The 17,768-nt window shown below is 41.6% G+C and overlaps 1 protein-coding gene and 1 pseudogene across 2 annotated transcripts in view; both read right to left on the bottom strand.

The window, feature by feature from the left end:
* Window positions 1-17,768, bottom strand: part of B3GALT1 (beta-1,3-galactosyltransferase 1) — a 351,099-nt gene that overhangs the window by 218,163 nt on the left and 115,168 nt on the right. The window lies entirely within an intron of this gene.
* LOC117884975 lies at window positions 2,639-6,789 on the bottom strand (annotated as a pseudogene).

Genomic DNA, 17,768 nt, shown 5'->3' with positions numbered 1-17,768 from the left:
TGTCTATGATACTATGCCTGTCTGAGGTTGCCCACAGTTTACCAGAAACAGGAAGCTCCCTGTAGCTTTCTTTAACATGCATCCCAGAATTTACTCAGTTTTTAAGACGATTTGTCATCTACCTTCGTCATATCACCTTTAAATCTTTTAAGTGTTTGTAATGTAACATTAGAGATGACCAATCCTAACAGAAACCAAACAGCATGAAATACAGAAAATGCTGCAAATATTCAAACTACTCTTCAAATTCCTCAAGTATTTTTTAACAGATTTTCTATTGACTTCAGTTGGAGCTGGGGGTACTCAGCACTTCTGAAAATCAGGACCACGCTGTCTCAAGTTGGGCTTCCAAAAAGTGAGGCATCCAAAATCAGTAGTAGCCTCTTCTAAAAATTTACTCACAGCTTTGTCGTACTGAGTTTACAACCAGTCATCCATTTACCAGCAACAAGCAAGACAATTTCAGCTTATGGGCCTGATCCTGCGGTTCTCAGTCAATGAATTAAATGGTAATTTTGCCTTCCAGACTTTTCATGCTCTTCCAGACTTTTTCAGCATTTCTTCTTCAAATATGAAATGCAATTGTGGCCCTATTACTCTTCAAGAATATATTGTAAGTAGAAATATAACATTAAAATAGGAATCAGTAACTTGGCGGTGATTCTTGCTCATTCAGAATCCTAGGCTAATAAACTGACTTTGGAGTTAATGTAGCCCAAGATCTGAAGCCAGTCCCTTCCACCCCTAGTAAAAGTCCTTGCAAAGGCCAGAACACTATAATGTTTCTTTTGTGTGGTTTCAACTGGGCAGGCTGGTCAAAGCCTGCCTGTCGACAGAGCCTGTGGATTTGGGGGAATTGGGTGGAAGCCAAAGCTGTCCTTGCAGAGACCCTGTGCTGCCTCCTGTATTTCCTCCCCTTTCCTTCACCACTGCCTCTGGATACCCCTAAAGGAAGTTTACAGGGAAACCTGATTGAAAAAGTAACACAACCTTAGGTTGTGCCACATTTAAGGCAGAGTAACCATTGATTTCAGTGGAAGGATGGTGTATGTAGTTCAGCTGCCCCCTCTGACCCACTCCTGCTCCCATCCCTATGCCTGGATCCCCAAGCCCATGTAATATCCTCTGCATGGTGTAGCAACAAGGTAGAGTGGTACTGTGAAATGGCTGCTTTGTCCCCACATTTCCATAAGGCAGGAGTAGTGCTACTACACTCTGCTCACTGGGGAGTAATTTGGCCTTAGTATATAATGATGTGAACAGGAAACCGCTTCGAGTTTCCATCTAAATATTCATATTTTACATGCCTTGCTCCTGTGAAACAAAACAAAGTAGTTCAGCATTAGTCCTCTGTACCCAGAGGCAAAGTAAGACTGGAATATAAAATGTGTTTGTGAGCTATAGTCAGTATGAAGGAAAACTTTTATTTAAATATTTTATTGACCTCTTATGCTAAGATAACCTTTATCTACATACCGTAAATCAGACAAATCACTACAAAAGCCTGATGTATTCATGGTGATTAGTCCTACACATATGTTAATCCTATATCTCCAGTTCCCAAAGTCCAATTTTATTTTCAAATATGAGAATATCCTGAGTTGGCTACTCTTTCTCTGATAGCTATGTTAATAACTGTATCTCTGCATACAGAACTTCTGCTTGTAAATGTAGTCTTGCACTGTAAAGATTGAATGCTTTTCAGAGTATTTTGATATATTTTTATTTGTATTTTTCCCTTTTTAAACATTCAACTAAAAATTGTTAAACAGTGTAGAGAATAAGACCATGGAATATGTACCTTACATAAATGCCTGTGGAACTTCCTAAGGTATTGTTGTGCCTATTGCATCAATAATCCCAACTTTATCCTACAAAAGAGAACAACACCTGATCATCATAGAAGAATTGGGGACCTAAAACTAAAACTTAAATTGAATTCCTTTGGTTGTGTCTTTGACTTCTCAAGCTGAATTTTACTTGGATGTACATCTGGGCAATAAAAAGGATCCAGTGAATAGGCATCACACCTCCCTTGGTCTATGGGTCACCCTATAAAAGTTGTCTTTGCTCTAGGGAATGTTTCTAATTGATACTTGTGGCACTTCCCATGACTAAAAAAATGACACTTGTTGAATTTTTTTTTTCAAACCTGGTGCCTCCAGCTATTTAATTATATTGATTTATACAAATACTAAAACACCCTCTCCCCACTCCTGCTAAACATCTAACTATGTTTCCTCTTCTATGTTCCATGTTTATTTCCCAGGGAGGGATTTCCAATCTCCAGCTTTTTAGGGTCTGCTAGTCAACACCTGCCTTCTCACATATAAACCTAGCATGGAATCCTGGGACTTTCTGTTATGGCTATCCTCTTTTCACTGCACATGGGTCCTATCAGTGGCGGATTAATGATTTTGCCGCCCCTAAGCCCTGAAATAATTGCCGCCCCCAGCGACTGGCCCCATATGAACTTGTTTTAGTTTTTTAGTTTTAGTCTGTATAGCGTGATTTCAGTTACCACGCGGGACCGCACACATGGATTCAAAACGCTGTGTTTAAGTGTATATCAAATTTTTATTTTTTTTATTTTATGTAGATACAATGAAAGAAATAAAAGTATTTGAGTAGTAAGTAATTACATTTGTTTACGCCTACACCTTTGAGCAGCAAACTTATTAATTAATTCTGTATAATCCAGAGAAGTTGTTAGATCCTTTTCAATTGTCAAGAGAGAAAGGGAGTTCAATTTTTCTTCACTGATATTAGCCCTCAAGTAGTTTTTCCACCCTTTTTAAAGCCGAAAACGATCGTTCTGCTGAACAGTTTGTAGCAGATGTGCAAACGAACATTCAGAAGGCAATATCAAGATATGGATATACTGAAAGAATGTTTCGATTTCGAAGACGGCTGCAATATCTTATAATTGACTTCTTTTCATTTTCAGGAATTTCGACACCTTCCAAATACGATCGAAAATGTAGACACTCATTCACAAATGATTCTTCTAGATCTCCTTGGTAGCATAGCTGTAATTTTTTAGCATGAACTGTTATATCCCCTGTTGAAGCAGGGGCGGCTCTATGTTTTTTGCCATCCCAAGCACGGCAGTCAGGCAGCCTTTGGCGGCATGCCTGTGGACAGTCCGCGGTCATGTGGATTCGGCGGCATTTCTGCGGGTGATCTGCTGGTCCCGTGGCTTCGGCGTACCTGCCTCCAAATTGCCACCGAAACCGCGGGACTGGCAGACCTCCCACAGGCACGCCGTCGAAGGCCGCCTGACTGTCATCCTCACAGTGACTGGCAGGCCGCCCCCTGCGGCTTGCTGCCCCAGGCACACGCTTGCTGTGCTGGTGCCTGGAGCCGCCCCTGTGTTGAAGTACTGGTAATGTTAGAGAGTAACTGAAATTTGCTATAAATTTCTTGATACACATTACACTTGCATTTCAATTCAGAACATACAAGATCTAGTATTGTTAAAAAGGTATCTACTTTAAATTTAACTCTACCACACGTTTCCACTTCAACTTCACGTGTCTCCTCAGCTTGCAGTTTATGCTTTCTTTTTCGTTTTGTGTCAAATTCATAGTCTTCAATTTCAGATTTTTCTTTGGCTTTCTCTTCGTTCATATCAAACAAGTCCCGTATAGAGTTAATGTATCCTATTAGTGAGTTGTAGAGTTCTACAATTGTCTGTATATCAATATAAACATTTTGCAGTTTTTGGCTAGTTATATGAAATCTTTCCAAGAGTGAGCTCCAAAATACAGCCATAAAAGCTGCCTCAAGTCGATCGAGTTTTTGCTGCAGGCCTGCAGCTTCATTACGTGTAAAAGGTTTCTCAGTAGCATCTTCCTTCATTGTTTTTAAGGCTTTAATTATAGCATTCCAGTTTTCACTCAAATTATGACAAGCTTCCACTCGAGATGACCAGCGAGTCTCAGAAAGTCTTTTTATTACTTTACTGCCTGGCTTCAAATTAGATAGTAAAATCTCCGACCAGTGAGTAGAGAAAGAAAAAAATGAATAAAGATGTTGGACAGTTGAGAAAAATGAACATGCTTCTTGACAACTTTCTGCTGCACATACTCCAACCAGATTTAAAGAATGCGCAGAACAAGGCACATCCACAGCATAAGGATTTATATTCTTAATTCTTGCTTGCAACCCGCTATATACACCAGACATGTTAGTGGCATTGTGTACGACTGGCCACGGCAGTTTGCGATATCTAATCCATAACAAATCAAAGTTGAAAGTACAGCATCAGCTAACTGTTCTGATTTGTGGCCAGTATTCGGTAAAAAACAAGGAAACTTCACTACTGGTATGCCATCATCGTTTACATATCTCAGTATAAAAGCCAATTGATCAACATGAGATATGTCGGGAGTTGAGTCAACGCTTATCGAGAAATATTTGGCTTCTTTTACTTCTTTAATAATAATTGAGATCACATTTGAAGCCATCAATTTTATAAATTCATTACATGTGTGACGGGTTGGATCACAGAAACCCCCTTGGGAGCTGCCACCCGATGTGCAAAGACTACCCCTGCTTCTCTTTTCCCTGCCAGCTCAGGACTCCAGCACCCTGTCTTGCTGAGCCAGACACTCCCGTCTGGCTCCAGACACAGACCCAGGGTCTGAATCACTTGTCCCAAAGCTGCAAGTTTACCTGAAAACAGCTCGCAGTAGCGTGCTTGTCTTTAGCACTCAGATGCCCAACTCCCAATGGGGTCTAAACCCAAATAAATCCGTTTTACCCTGCATAAAACTTATGCAGGGCAAACTCATAAATTGTTCGCCCTCTATAACACTGATAGAGAGATATGCACAGTTGTTTGCTCCCCCAGGTATTAATACATACTCTGAGTAAATTACTAAATAAAAAGTGATTTTATTAAATACAGACAGTAGGATTTAAGTGGTTCAAAGTAGTAACAGACAGAACAAAGTAAGTCACAAGCAAAATAAAATAAAATGCGCAAATCTATGCCTAATCAAACTAAATACAGATAATCTCACCCTCAGAGATGTTTCAGTAAGTTTTTCTCAGACTGGACACCTTCCAGGCCTGGGCACAATTCTTTCCCCTGGTACAGCTCTTGTTGCCGCTCAGGTGGTAGCTAAGGGATTCTTCATGATGGCTTCTCCCTCTCTCTGTTCTCTTTCCCCCTTTATATATCTTTTGCATAAGGCGGGAACTCTTTGTCTCTCTGGGTTTCCACCCCCCCTCACTGGAAAAGCACCAGGTTAAAGATGGATTCCAGTTCAGGTGACATGATCACATGTCACTGCAAGACTTCATTACTCACTTGCCAGCACACACATATACAGGAAGACTCACAGGTAAATACAGCCATCTGCAGACAATGGGAGTCATCAAGATTCCAAACCATCATTAATGGTCCACACTTTACACAATTACAATAGGCCCTCAGAGTTACATTTTATATTTCTAGTTTTAGATACAAGAGTGGTACATTTATACAAATCAGATGATCACATTCAGTAGATTATAAGCTTTGGAATGATACCTTACAAGAGACCTTTTGCATGAGGCATATCCCAGTTACTTACATTCACTTATTACCGTATTTTCTCTAAAACTATCTCAGTTACATTATATTGACTTATTATCAAGTTTTTTATAAAACCATATAGATGCACAACGTCACAACATGTATAGGATGAAAGATAAGATACGTTACCTCGACCTTCATTTCCATAACGTGCAATGTGACTTGCTAAAAATGGGTCAAATTCTGTGAGAAGCTCAAGGGCCATCATGTAATTGCCATTATAAGGTGATGAATTTAGAGGTAAGGTGGAAAAATTTGGAAGTCCTCTGCTTGAAAGTTTCTTTACCACTGCTACAGTCCTTTTCAACACATTTCTCCAATACATAATGTCTTCTTCCATTTGAAATTTTAAATTCATATCAATTCTTCCGGATATCTCGCCTCTCCTCATCATTGTCAGTACACACGTTTTATGTTCAGTTGAATTTTCATGTTCACGTAGTCGAGTTGATGTGTTTTTCCAGTCATGGTATCCACTCATCGCCAGACTAGAGATCCCTCCAAATAATCAACATGGGGCACAAAACACGACTCCTTTGCTCTCTGAATATATAAGATATTGCCGTGGCTTTACTTCACCATTTAAAAGATGTCATTCAAACACTTTTTTTGTTAGAACACGCATTTTATCAGTATATTGCCTTTTTGAGTTAGTAAAATCACTATCAATATTTTATTTAATACTATGCGTTGATAAATACTCAATTGTAGCATCATTCAATATCCATTGGGCCGGGTTGTCAATTATGCCAGATATTCCAATATCAGATTGAATTTTTGATTGATGTGATTCACAAATCTCTGCAGTATTGTCAAAGATATCCAGATCAACATGATTCCCGGTAGTCTCTGATACACTAGTATTTGGAACATTTTCTTCAACACTAACCGCAGCTGGAATTTCTTCATTAGTTTTAATATGTACTTTATACACATCAATATTTTCACTTTTTACTTCACTACTTCTTTCAACTTTTTTTCTGTCTCACTGTCGGCACTAACTGATACAACAAAGGAATCAATTTTGCGCATTTTTGCTATCATTTCATTTTCCCTTTTTTCTTCTGCATCGCTTAATTTCTTCCTTCCAGTCATATTGTTACTTAACGCTTAGGATTGTCCTCGTGACTCCAGTCCCGAGTATGTTGCTTACTAAATGGCATCTCCGTCACGCCGTCATTGGTGGTTTCACTAAGCGCTATCATGATTGGTAGAATTGCGGCTCGCGATGCCGCGATTACAAAAATGCTGGGCTGCTATTTTAAATTTGCCGCCCCTGAAAATTTGCTGGCCTAGGCCTAGGCCTTGTTGGCCTAGGCGATGATATGCCACTGAGTCCTATACTCCATTACAGAGCAATATCAGTGACATCATTGGGAACCAAAAGCTCTCAGCATCTTTGAAAATCAGATTACTTATATTTCAACATATAAAAGGATTTAATAGCTTAACTTTGTGCACCAAACTTTGAATTTTTTTCTTGGTCCTAACCACTTGTTCTATTCCTGTTCCAAAAACCCTTTCTTTTAAACTTGTTTTTAACTAGCAGTTAAGTTTAATGTGAATAAAAAGCAAATTTTGCTGTATTACAACAATTTTCACAAAATGAAAGATGTTCCAACATGCTTTGAGATGATTCAATCTTCAAACTGTATCAGTTGCTTTCCTTTCCATTGATATAACACAGAACCGGCTCAAGCCCCCACCCAGTAACATCGGAAAATTACATCCCACCCCTGGGCACCACTGAGAGGCAATACTTCCCCACTCACAAAAACAGAGTCCGAGTGTAGAAAAGAAACTTTTAATAAAAGGAGGGAAGTAACTCGGAGTTAATTTGGGAAAACACTGCAAACATTGTTCATAAACATAAACCATGGGCAAAAGACCCACTCCCAAGTAGGTTGGGCAGTGCCCTTTTCCCCTCAGGTTCTTAAGTCCAGCAACCCAAAAGTCCCTTTCACATGCCCAACCCTTCTCTGCATCCCACTCTCAGTTGCTGTCCTTGGTCAGTGCAGACCCAGAGTTCAGAGGTGCATCTGCATAGTTCACCTCCCACTCTGGTTGGGAGAGTAAAGAGACATCTTACTCAGTCCGTTGGCTGCTCACCTGCTCACTGCTCTCGCCGCACCCTTCCACCAGCCACGCTGCTGGCTGTCAGTCACCTTGTACCTCTCTGCTGTGACCTCTGCACATCAGTTTTTAAGCGATTTTCAGCTCTTTTGCAGGCTGGGCAGAAACACTGCCCCATCTCAAGTGACTTTAGTTCTTAGCAGGCAGGGCAGAAACACAGTCCTACCACAACTAGTTTCAGCTCTGATTGAGCAATTAAAATAACAAAAGAGGCTCGTAATGAAGCCTATTTAGCTCTATTCTTTGAACAGTGGGGAAGAACAGGTTGAGCCAATCTAGAGGGCACCCACACGTCTGTCCCCACCCTTCTTACTTTCACTGGGCTCTGACATTTGAGTCCCTGCTTATCACATTCTTTCAACTGAGGGTACCCCCCCTCATTTTGGACAGGTTAAGGACAGTCCTGCTTTCCTGTATTTCTACAATAATTACAACATTGGTAACCATATTTCACTATCCCTGCATTCGGTACTAAAGTCATTTGTACCCAACAGCAGCCAAAGTTGATCCTTTGACACAGCTGTAAATGATGAGTATGTAAACAGAGCAGGAGCAAACTGTATTTACATAAAAAGAACAGGAGTACTTGTGGCACCTTAGAGACTAACAAATTTATTAGAGCATAAGCTTTCGTGGACTACAGCCCACTTCTTCGGATGCATATATGCCATATATGCATCCGAAGAAGTGGGCTGTAGTCCACAAAAGCTTATGCTCTTATAAATTTGTTAGTCTCTAAGATGCCACAAGTACTCCTGTTCTTTTTGCGGATACAGACTAACATGGCTGCTACTCTGAAACTTGTATTTACATAAACACACCCATAGTCTCTTTCCCTCCCAGCTAGCTGTCAGGGAAGCATTCATTCAGACCCTGCTTACAAATATATGAGTATTTTGTAAAGTCCAATTTAGCAGGATGCAGATTTTAACTAGGAATATGTGAAATTCTATTTTACTTTCCTGTCTGATGTTCTGGATAAAGAATAACCCTTCAGAACACAAGTTTTGAGTCTCTTAAGCCCATAAATTGAAATATATGGTTTCTGGCTTTTGACAGCACTATGTACACTTATGGCAGTACTGTACATAAATAATAACCACAAGGATACACATGCAGTCTTTGTATGACTTCAGAAAATGTTCATTATAAGTGATATCTACCTTCAGGTGAATAGAGAAAGGGTGGGATGTTTTATTACTATTTTATATAATTTAAGGGAAAGAATGCTTATAGTAGTTTTTTTCCACATCATCAAGCAGCATGTTTTGTACACACTTTTTAAGATAAAGAATTCTGTTGCTGATATCTTTTCACATTACTTTAATGAGCGTGTCAAAAGCATCCATTTGTAAGCACTACTCCTAAATATATCAATTTAAACTCTCTCCTGCTTTGTCAAATGTGCTAATTGTACCAGTGTAGAGATGCTACAGCACTACCCTTTCTTTCAAGCCTATTACCAAGTACTTTCTTTCAGCACACTAGGTTATCTAACACTTTCCCCCTTACAGTAAATTAAAACCAACAGGGTTTCTTTTATCAGCAGCAAGCCTCCACCTTTTCCCCAAGAAGGGAATTGCTTTGTTTCAGACAGTTTATAATAGACCCACATATCCTGATTTAAGAATCTGGTACTTTGCAGCACATAATACCAGTTCCATCAATTATTTCGTAAAAGGAGAACTATGATGTTGGAATTAAGATTTTACATTTGCTAGCAAACTCAACAAAATTATATTTAAAAGTAAAGGAGGAAGAAAGGTTAATTAGAAGTAGCAAGGATTCCATTAAAGTTCAATTATGGGAATAAGAGATTTCCTTTAATGTAAAATAAGAGATGAAAATCAAATGCAAATGCAGGTTCAGCACAAACACCGAAAAGAAATATTTCCAGCTGACCCCAGCCATTTGTTTGATTTTTTTCCTCCATAATGTTCTTTGTTAGCCATTCTCTTTTCTTTATTTGCCCTTTGTCAATCCCCTCAAATCTATCTTCTGTCTTTTGTTAAAAAAATAAAATCTCTCTTTCTTTGTACAATACATAAAAGTAGATTTAAAATGTCTGGTATTAAGCCACAGAACAGACAGCTGAGAACCAAAGCTAGCTTTATAAATATTATAAATCCCTAATTTGTGAACTCTTTCAGTTTTATCAAGTTAGTGGTGAATAGTACCACCAGAAAGATCTGTTGAGCAGAATAAGATGTATTAAGGGCAGAAGGGTGAGAGTATGAAATGTTGATACTCCCATAAATGTGGGGAAATTAGCTCAAAAGAATCATCTAGCTGTGCCCAAAGGAGCTCACTGAGCATGCTAGGTGGTGTAGGGGAAAGTTCGGGAGAAAGTACGATTTTTGGCAGAATCATGCAGTGAACAAAGTACCTGAGAAGGGTTCAATCAAACTAATACAAAGAGTTTCAACTCTAATTTAGGCTGGAATGCCCTGGTGCTCAGTTAGCCAACATAGGGAAGGGTTTTAGCTCTGCCAGGTATGCTCAGTAACCCATTCAGAGGAAACTCATTTTAAGGAGATTTTTAATATTTTTTCATAAAACTATTTTCATCACATGCAATATATGTTTAAGGTAATAAATTTGTTATAACTATTTCAGTATTTTTAAAGGTGTGGGATATGTTACAGTGCAGGAATCCTATTTACAGTCATGCGTTCTGTTAAATGTATTATGAAATATACAGGTATGAACATGTTATTTTTACATATTTATCTTTGATTTGATTAACTAGCTATCCTAATATACTACATATTTGGCCCAACGAAAGCAGAGGTGCATGCCTAACTTTGCTTGCATATTTGCTTGTTCCTGACTCAGGTAAACAAAACCTGCAATATGCAAGTCAGGGGTGTACACACACACTACAGTTCCACAATTTAAGTCAAGTGTGCACCCTTCTTTGAAAATTTGGGTCTCCTGATGCCAATGGCAGAGGGCTTAAGGAATGCAAAGGGTTACAGGCATCCCCTGGCTCTAGTATTTACATTCTAGTTCACCAGTGACTTAGGTGAGGTCTCTAATAAAAGCCTGTGTCATTCTGGTCATTAATAACATTGTGAAATGTATATTTGGATACTACAAAAGGACTTATGCCTATATACTGAAAATTATATTCCTAAGGTATGCAACTGGGATGCTGGTCACCAGAAAAGGTTAAAAGCATGTTTTTACAAGGCAAGAGATGTTTTTATCTATCTATCTACCATTTACATGTAAACTGAGTATTGTCTGGTTCACAATGGGCAACCATTAGCATTCTAAGTCAAATGCTAAAGACGAACTGATAGGAACTTCAGAAGGAAACCAACAGGAAGAAGTAAAGAGCGGGGTGGGGGGGGGCAGGGAGGGCAATCTTTTTTGAGGTGCACATCAAAGGTTTGTTCTGATACATTTAGGGAGCAAAAAGGACACCCTGGCTCCACGTAGGAAGTAAACAGACATTGAGCTTGCTTCATTAAAAACAGGGGGGAGGCTCTCAGCCGGGCTTGGCTGAAAATGCTGGAGAGAACTTTGGATGAGATAAGCTTCTTTTGACAGGATGATCACATTGTAGTTAAGTGCAGGGTCTAGAAAGCGTATTATGATTTTGTTTTTTCCCAATATTATTACTCACTATCACTTGAACCTCTGTTCTTTGATAATAAACATGTTCTTGTTTTCACTATAAATATACCTAAGTGTTGTGTGTTTAGCAGAGCTGTGTTCCAAGGTATAATTAATAAACTGCAGTGTAATGTTCCTTTGGGAACAGCAGGCCTGGTAATTCTGAGTGTGTTCAGTAGACAAGGAACTGGACACTGCAGGGAATGCTCTGAAGACTAAGAGAATGGTGTTTGCCTAGCACTAACCTGTACAGAGAGAGCAAGGTCTGCAGAGGCCTCAAAGGTAGTGCTTGTGTTTTAGGTAGCTGGCCCCCAGCAGGCAGAGACAAGACTTCCTCACACTAAGTGCAGGTGGTGGTGAGGTGCCTTGCAACCCTGAGAACCCCTAGGAATGACCCCTTTCAGACTTTGCTAATCCTGCTTAAAGGATATGAAACTCTGAGAGCCAACATCTTCTAAGATGGCTTGCCCCGTCCATGGATCTAGTGGTCAGGATGATGCAGCAGCAATTGTCCGTACCCTGGGCACAGTCCCTCCCACAGCATGCATCCTGAATTCCCTGGAGCCTCCACAAAGGGATTTCTGTAGGTTATGGGAATGGATGCAGCCCCCTCGTAACCCAGGGTGAGGAGTCTGGTATAAAAATTTACAGCCTGATCCAAAGCCTGCTGAAATGAGTGGGAGTCTTTGATCCGTTCCCTTTTTATTTTGTATTCCAGGATAAACAAGCTGGTTTTAACAACTCAACAATTGGAAGAAACTATGCAAATGATGTAGATAATGAATCATATTATCTGTACAATTCAACGGAGTAGATTCTTACCTTTTACTATCTATGAACCTCGTTTACATATTTTTCAGTATTCCCTGGCTGGCTGACCCAGATTGTCTTGTATTCTGTTTCAAGGTGTTTTTCCACAGTATCTTTTCAATCTTAACCCGCAGTACTAAGACTAACCAGTGTCCTTTGTTCGGTACTTATTTTTGACTAAGGAATTCTCTTCAATCTACCGAGATATTATCCCCTTCCTTGGCACTCTGGAGAGGCTAATACTTTTCCCAGTTGATATTCATATTAATTCAACTCTTCTCAAGGGGTTATTGCATCTATCAACAATTACTTTTCCTGTACCACAGTTTACACTTCAATCTCATTAGTAACAGTATCTGCTGAATTTAAAAAAAAAAAAATCTATTCTGATACATTGTGAGTTACCAGTCTTATCATGTAATGACACAGTAAAACTGAAGATACTGTGGAACACATTTTGGTCCCTATTTGCCTGTACCTAATTTTTTTTTTTGATTTTGAAAATGCTCACTATTGTTTAATGTGCCTGGAATCCGTACCCGTACTATCTTGAGCCAAGACAAAATTGAACCCTGCCAAGAACTTCTCTAAAATGTCTTTGAATCAGTGTAAGTTACAGGCATTCTCTTTTAGACCTGGCAAAGAAAATTAGCAGTTTTGGCAGCAGGTCCTGGATTGCGGGAATGCAATGAATCCATTTGACACAGGTCTTGGCAAAGCACTTTCTTTTCTAAGGCCTCCCGCATCTCAACAAGTTTCTCTGTTTAAACAGAAAATACTAAAGCAACTAAATTCTAAAAGCTAACATTTCAACTAACTGCTTTTTTTCATTCTTTTGAATTCCAACTGGGTTGCATTCTAATTTTAAAGAAGCAGAGGGGGGAACAGCTAGATGTTAATTGTATCCCTCTCCTCTGGCTTCTTATCCCCATTTTCCCACCTCCTGTCCAGTAGTAGGGAGGTGGACAAATTCTCTGGAACACTCTAGTGCAAATAGAAAGGGTGTAAAAAGAAGAAAAAGAAAGATCAAGGGAAACTAAGAAACTGAGATAAAGAGAAAATCAGGAAATTAACTCCCTGTACGGAAATAGCCACTATTTCTACTAGGAAGGTGTTCTAACATAGATTGTATAAGGCTGTGTATCATGTTTGGGGTGGGATTTTCAAAAACATTTGGCACTGGCTTAACTCTGCTTCAAGTTAAGTCAATGGTGAAATTCTTATTGGTTTCAGTGGGAGCAGAGCTAGGCCAATGTTGAGGACTTTTAATCTCACCTTAGGTAATTTCCTCTTATTCCTTCTGTTTTGTGACATGAAATACAGTCATTGTAGCATGCTATTAAGCATGTAATAATATTGGCCGAGATATGGAGCATTCACTTCTAGGTCACTTTTCTACTCTAAGCATATTTCAGTAGTGACTAATAGTTAACAGCTAATGGCTTTTTGTTGGCCTGTGTTGCTCATCTTAACTGAGTTCCTATCTCCCCAAACCAGCACAGGTGGTGACCTTACCGTCAGTCTCAGTGGAGTTAACAAGGACTGCGTGTGTACGGATACTGAACTACCCTGTCACCATTAGATTGGGTTTCTCCAGCTCAAGATTGAGGCATATTAGTTGGGTAAAATGAGAACTTATTCATTGTTAGTGTCTTTCCTGTATATATTCAGTCGGTGGATAAACAGTAGAATTCTCTAAACCCACCACTTTTTAAGGAACATTAGATTCATTTGAAAACAAGAAAACACTGACACTGAAGTTGAACTAATTCTGGAGTATTCACAGACATTTGACTTTTAATAGCTTCCTAGAAATTGAGATTTGTTTTTAATGATTCCTATATTCTGCAAATGATTATTGAAACTATTCATTTTATGGACTTTGTAATTCCTTCTTATAAAGTACATTCAAATCCTGAGGGTTTTGCTTTTATACTGAAGATGTCAAAGGTATTGGTATGCAGTAGTACTATTTAGGCAGTTGGATCTTTTCATACCTTGTCTGCATAATTGTTTTTGTTTTCCCATTATGGGGCTGTGATGCTTTGTTCTCTGTTCCCTTTTCTGTTTCTTCATGTTGTCTGTGTATCTCTATGTGCTGCCTCTCTACTGTGTGGTCTTTGATTTTTATTCTCTGACTGTTGTGTGGCATTATGGCAAATATTTCAGTTTCCATTCGTTTTGTAATGTGGCGACTGACTGTGCTATCTTTCTTTGCTTCAGTCTTCCCACTGGTCCCAAAAAACCATTAGAAACAGCCAGTATTATACATTTTCAGACACTTTTGTACATACACTAGCAATACACTTTTTATATTTAATTCATAAATCAGTAATTTAATCTGGAAGCAGGAAGATGCTGACTAGGGGTATGTCTACACTACGAGAGTAGTTCGATTTTACTTAAATCGAATATGTGGAATCAATATTACAAAGTCAAACATGTGTATCCACACTAAGACAGTAATTCGACTGTGTGAGTCCACGCTAACGGGGCAAGCGTCGACACTGGAAGCGGTGCACTGTGGGCAGCTATCCCACAGTCCCCGCAGTCCCCGCTACCCATTGGAATTCTGGGTCGAGCCCCCAATGCCTGCTGAGGAAAAAAATGTGTCGAGGGTGGTTTTGGGTAACTGTCGTCATCCAACCGTCACTCCCGCCCTCCCTCCCTGAAAGCGCCAGCGAGCAATCAGTTCGCACACTTTTCTGGTGAGTGACAGCGCGGACGCCACAGCACTGCGAGCATGGAGCCCACTGCAACCATCGCTGCAGTTATGGCCGTTGTCAACACCTCGCACCTTATCATCCACCTTTTCCAGAGGCAGATGCTGAGAAATCGGGCGAGGAGGCTACGGCAGCGCGGTGAGGACATGAAGTCTGAGAGTGGCACAGACCTGTCACAAAGCACGGGACCCCGCGCCGTGGACATCATGGTGGCAATGGGTCATGTTGATGCTGTGGAACGGCGATTCTGGGCATGGGAAACAAGCATGGACTGGTGGGACCGCATCGTGCTGCAGGTCTGGGATGAATCACAGTGGCTGCGAAACTTTCGCATGCGGAAGGGAACTTTCATGGAACTTTGAGAGTTGCTGTCCCCTGCCCTGAAGCGCAAGGACACCCGGATGCGAGCAGCTCTTACTGTCCAGAAGCGAGTGGCCATAGCCCTCTGGAAGCTTGCAACGCCAGACAGCGATGGGATTCCCAAACTACGGTGGGGCTATAGATGGAACTCACATCCCTATCCTGGGACTGGACCACCAGGCCAGCCAGTACATTAACCGAAAGGGCTACTTTTCAATGGTGCTGCAAGCACTGGTGGACCATAGGGGACGTTTTACAAACATCAACGTCGGATGGCTGGGCAAGGTTCATCACGCTCGTGTTTTCAGGAACTCTGGTCTGTTTAGACGGCTGCAGGAAGGTATTTACTTCCCGGACCACAAAATAACTGTTGGGGATGTGGAGATGCCTATAGTGATCCTCGGGGACCCAACTACCAGCTAATGCCCTGGCTCATGAAGCCCTATACAGGCGCCCTGGACAGTGAAAAAGAACTCTTCAACTACCGTCTGAGCAAGTGCAGAATGGTGGTGGAGTGTGCTTTTGGACGTCTCAAGGGGAGATGGAGAAGCTTACTGACTCGCTCTGATCTCAGCGAAACCAATATCCCCATTGTTATTGCAGCTTGCTGTGTGCTCCACAATCTCTGTGAGAGCAAGGGGGAGACAGATGCGCTGTACATCCGGGAGGCTTTGAAAGCTAGGTTCCTGAGTGAGCAGGGTAACCTGTGACTATTACGTTTGTTTACAGAGAAGCTGAACCTGCCCCCGTTTCTTTACCCAGTGAATGTTCACTATCCTCTCCAGTTTCATACCCCATACACCCCCTGGGACGCAGACTGTGGTGGGGAGCGGGTGTAGTGTAGTGATGCAAAGGATGCTTCTAAACTCGAGGAATGACATGCTCCTGCTTCTAGAGTGGTCCGCACTGGTGGACTGATTGTTTCAACGGAGACTGCCACCCCTCCTGTTTGGGACTCTGTGTGTGGGGGCTATGTGACTTTTTGGCAGGGGGAGGACGGTTACAGATCCCCTGCTGCGTGGCTCTGTAATCCAGGATAAGGACCGCTGCATAAGATCTCTAACCGCCCTCCACCGCCACAAAGTCACATAGCCCCCCCCCCACAGAAAATGAAAACCACCTACCAGACTGACCAGGGTGTGCCTAGTGACTGCAATGTGTGTGTGACCTGCTGCTGAACCTGCCCCTGTGTCTTTACCCTAGTAAAGGTGACTATCCTGTCCAATTATTAACCCCCTTCCCCGCCTTCAAACAGACTGTCCTCTAAAAAAACATAATGGAAACAGTAATTAACAGAAACATATTTTTTATTAGCAACTACACAGTTAGGGGATGAAACTGGGATGGGGGCTTGGGTGAGGCGGGAAGGAAAGGACTTATCAAATTTTGGAGAATGACAGCCTTCTGGTACTTGAGCAGTCTGCAGGGGTGGAGTGACAGTTTTCACGTACTCTGCCACCCCTCCTTCTTGGTACTTTGGGTGAGGGGGGTATGGGACTTTGTGGCGGGGGAGGGTGGTTACAGATAGACTGCAGCAGGGCTCTGTCCTCCTGCCTCCAGTCCTGCAGAACATCCACAAGGCGCCGGAGCGTGTCCGTTTGCTCCCTCATTAGTCCAAGCAGCGTTTGAGTCGCCTGCTGGTCTTCCTGCCGCCACCTCTCCTCCCGTTTGCTGTGTGCTTGCTGGTATTGTGACATGTTCTCCCTCCACTGGGTCTGCTGGGTTGCCTCGGCTCAGGAGCAGCCCATAAGTTCTGAGAACATGTCGTCCCGTGTCCTTTTCTTTCTACGCCTAACCTGCGCCAGCCTCTGGGAGTGTGATGCCAGGGTAGGTCGGGAGACAGTCACAGATGTGGGATGGGAAAAAGGGAGTGAATTCCTCAGAAAGATAAGTTTTTTGGTGAACAAAGAACATAGTCTTTCTCTGTGAACAAGACCATGCACAGCACCTATCACATGCGCACTCTGGACAAGGTCGAATTTTCGGCCTTCGCATTCAGTGCCTGGGGTCTTGCAGTGCAGATCAGACAAGCGCGGCCGGACAGCGGAATTTGGGTAGCAGGCTTACATGGTAAGCCATAGACTTGTGGCAGCTTAAAACTTTAATAATAGCACTGCCCTACTTTCACGTTCAAAGCAATGCTCCTAGCGTTGGCCAGTTCCTGCTGCCAGCAATCTGGCAAGCATGAACTCTGCCCCTGTCCCACCCCCTTGTGGCTGTCCCCGGGAAAGATCCCTGTATGCTGCCCCTCTCCCGCCTCCACCACATGGCTGTAAACCGCTGGTTACAGTTCTGTAAAGGAACAGGCAAGCAGTCCCAATACTAACATTCCCCTAATTCAAAGCAGGGCACCATGAGCGACATCACTCTGATGGAAGTATTGGGAGCATAAGCTTTCGTGGGTAAGGACCTCACTTCTTCAGATGCAAGTAATGGAAATCTCTAGAGGCAGGTATATATCAGTGTGGAGATAACGAGGTTAGTTCAATCAGGGAGGGTGAGGTGCTCTGCTAGCAGTTGAGGTGTGAACACCAAGG

Source organism: Trachemys scripta, chromosome 11 (genome assembly GCF_013100865.1).
Source record: "Trachemys scripta elegans isolate TJP31775 chromosome 11, CAS_Tse_1.0, whole genome shotgun sequence".
Lineage (NCBI taxonomy): Eukaryota > Metazoa > Chordata > Testudines > Emydidae > Trachemys > Trachemys scripta.
Note: the sequence above shows the minus strand (reverse complement) of the source record. Positions and strands in the feature narration are given on the sequence as shown.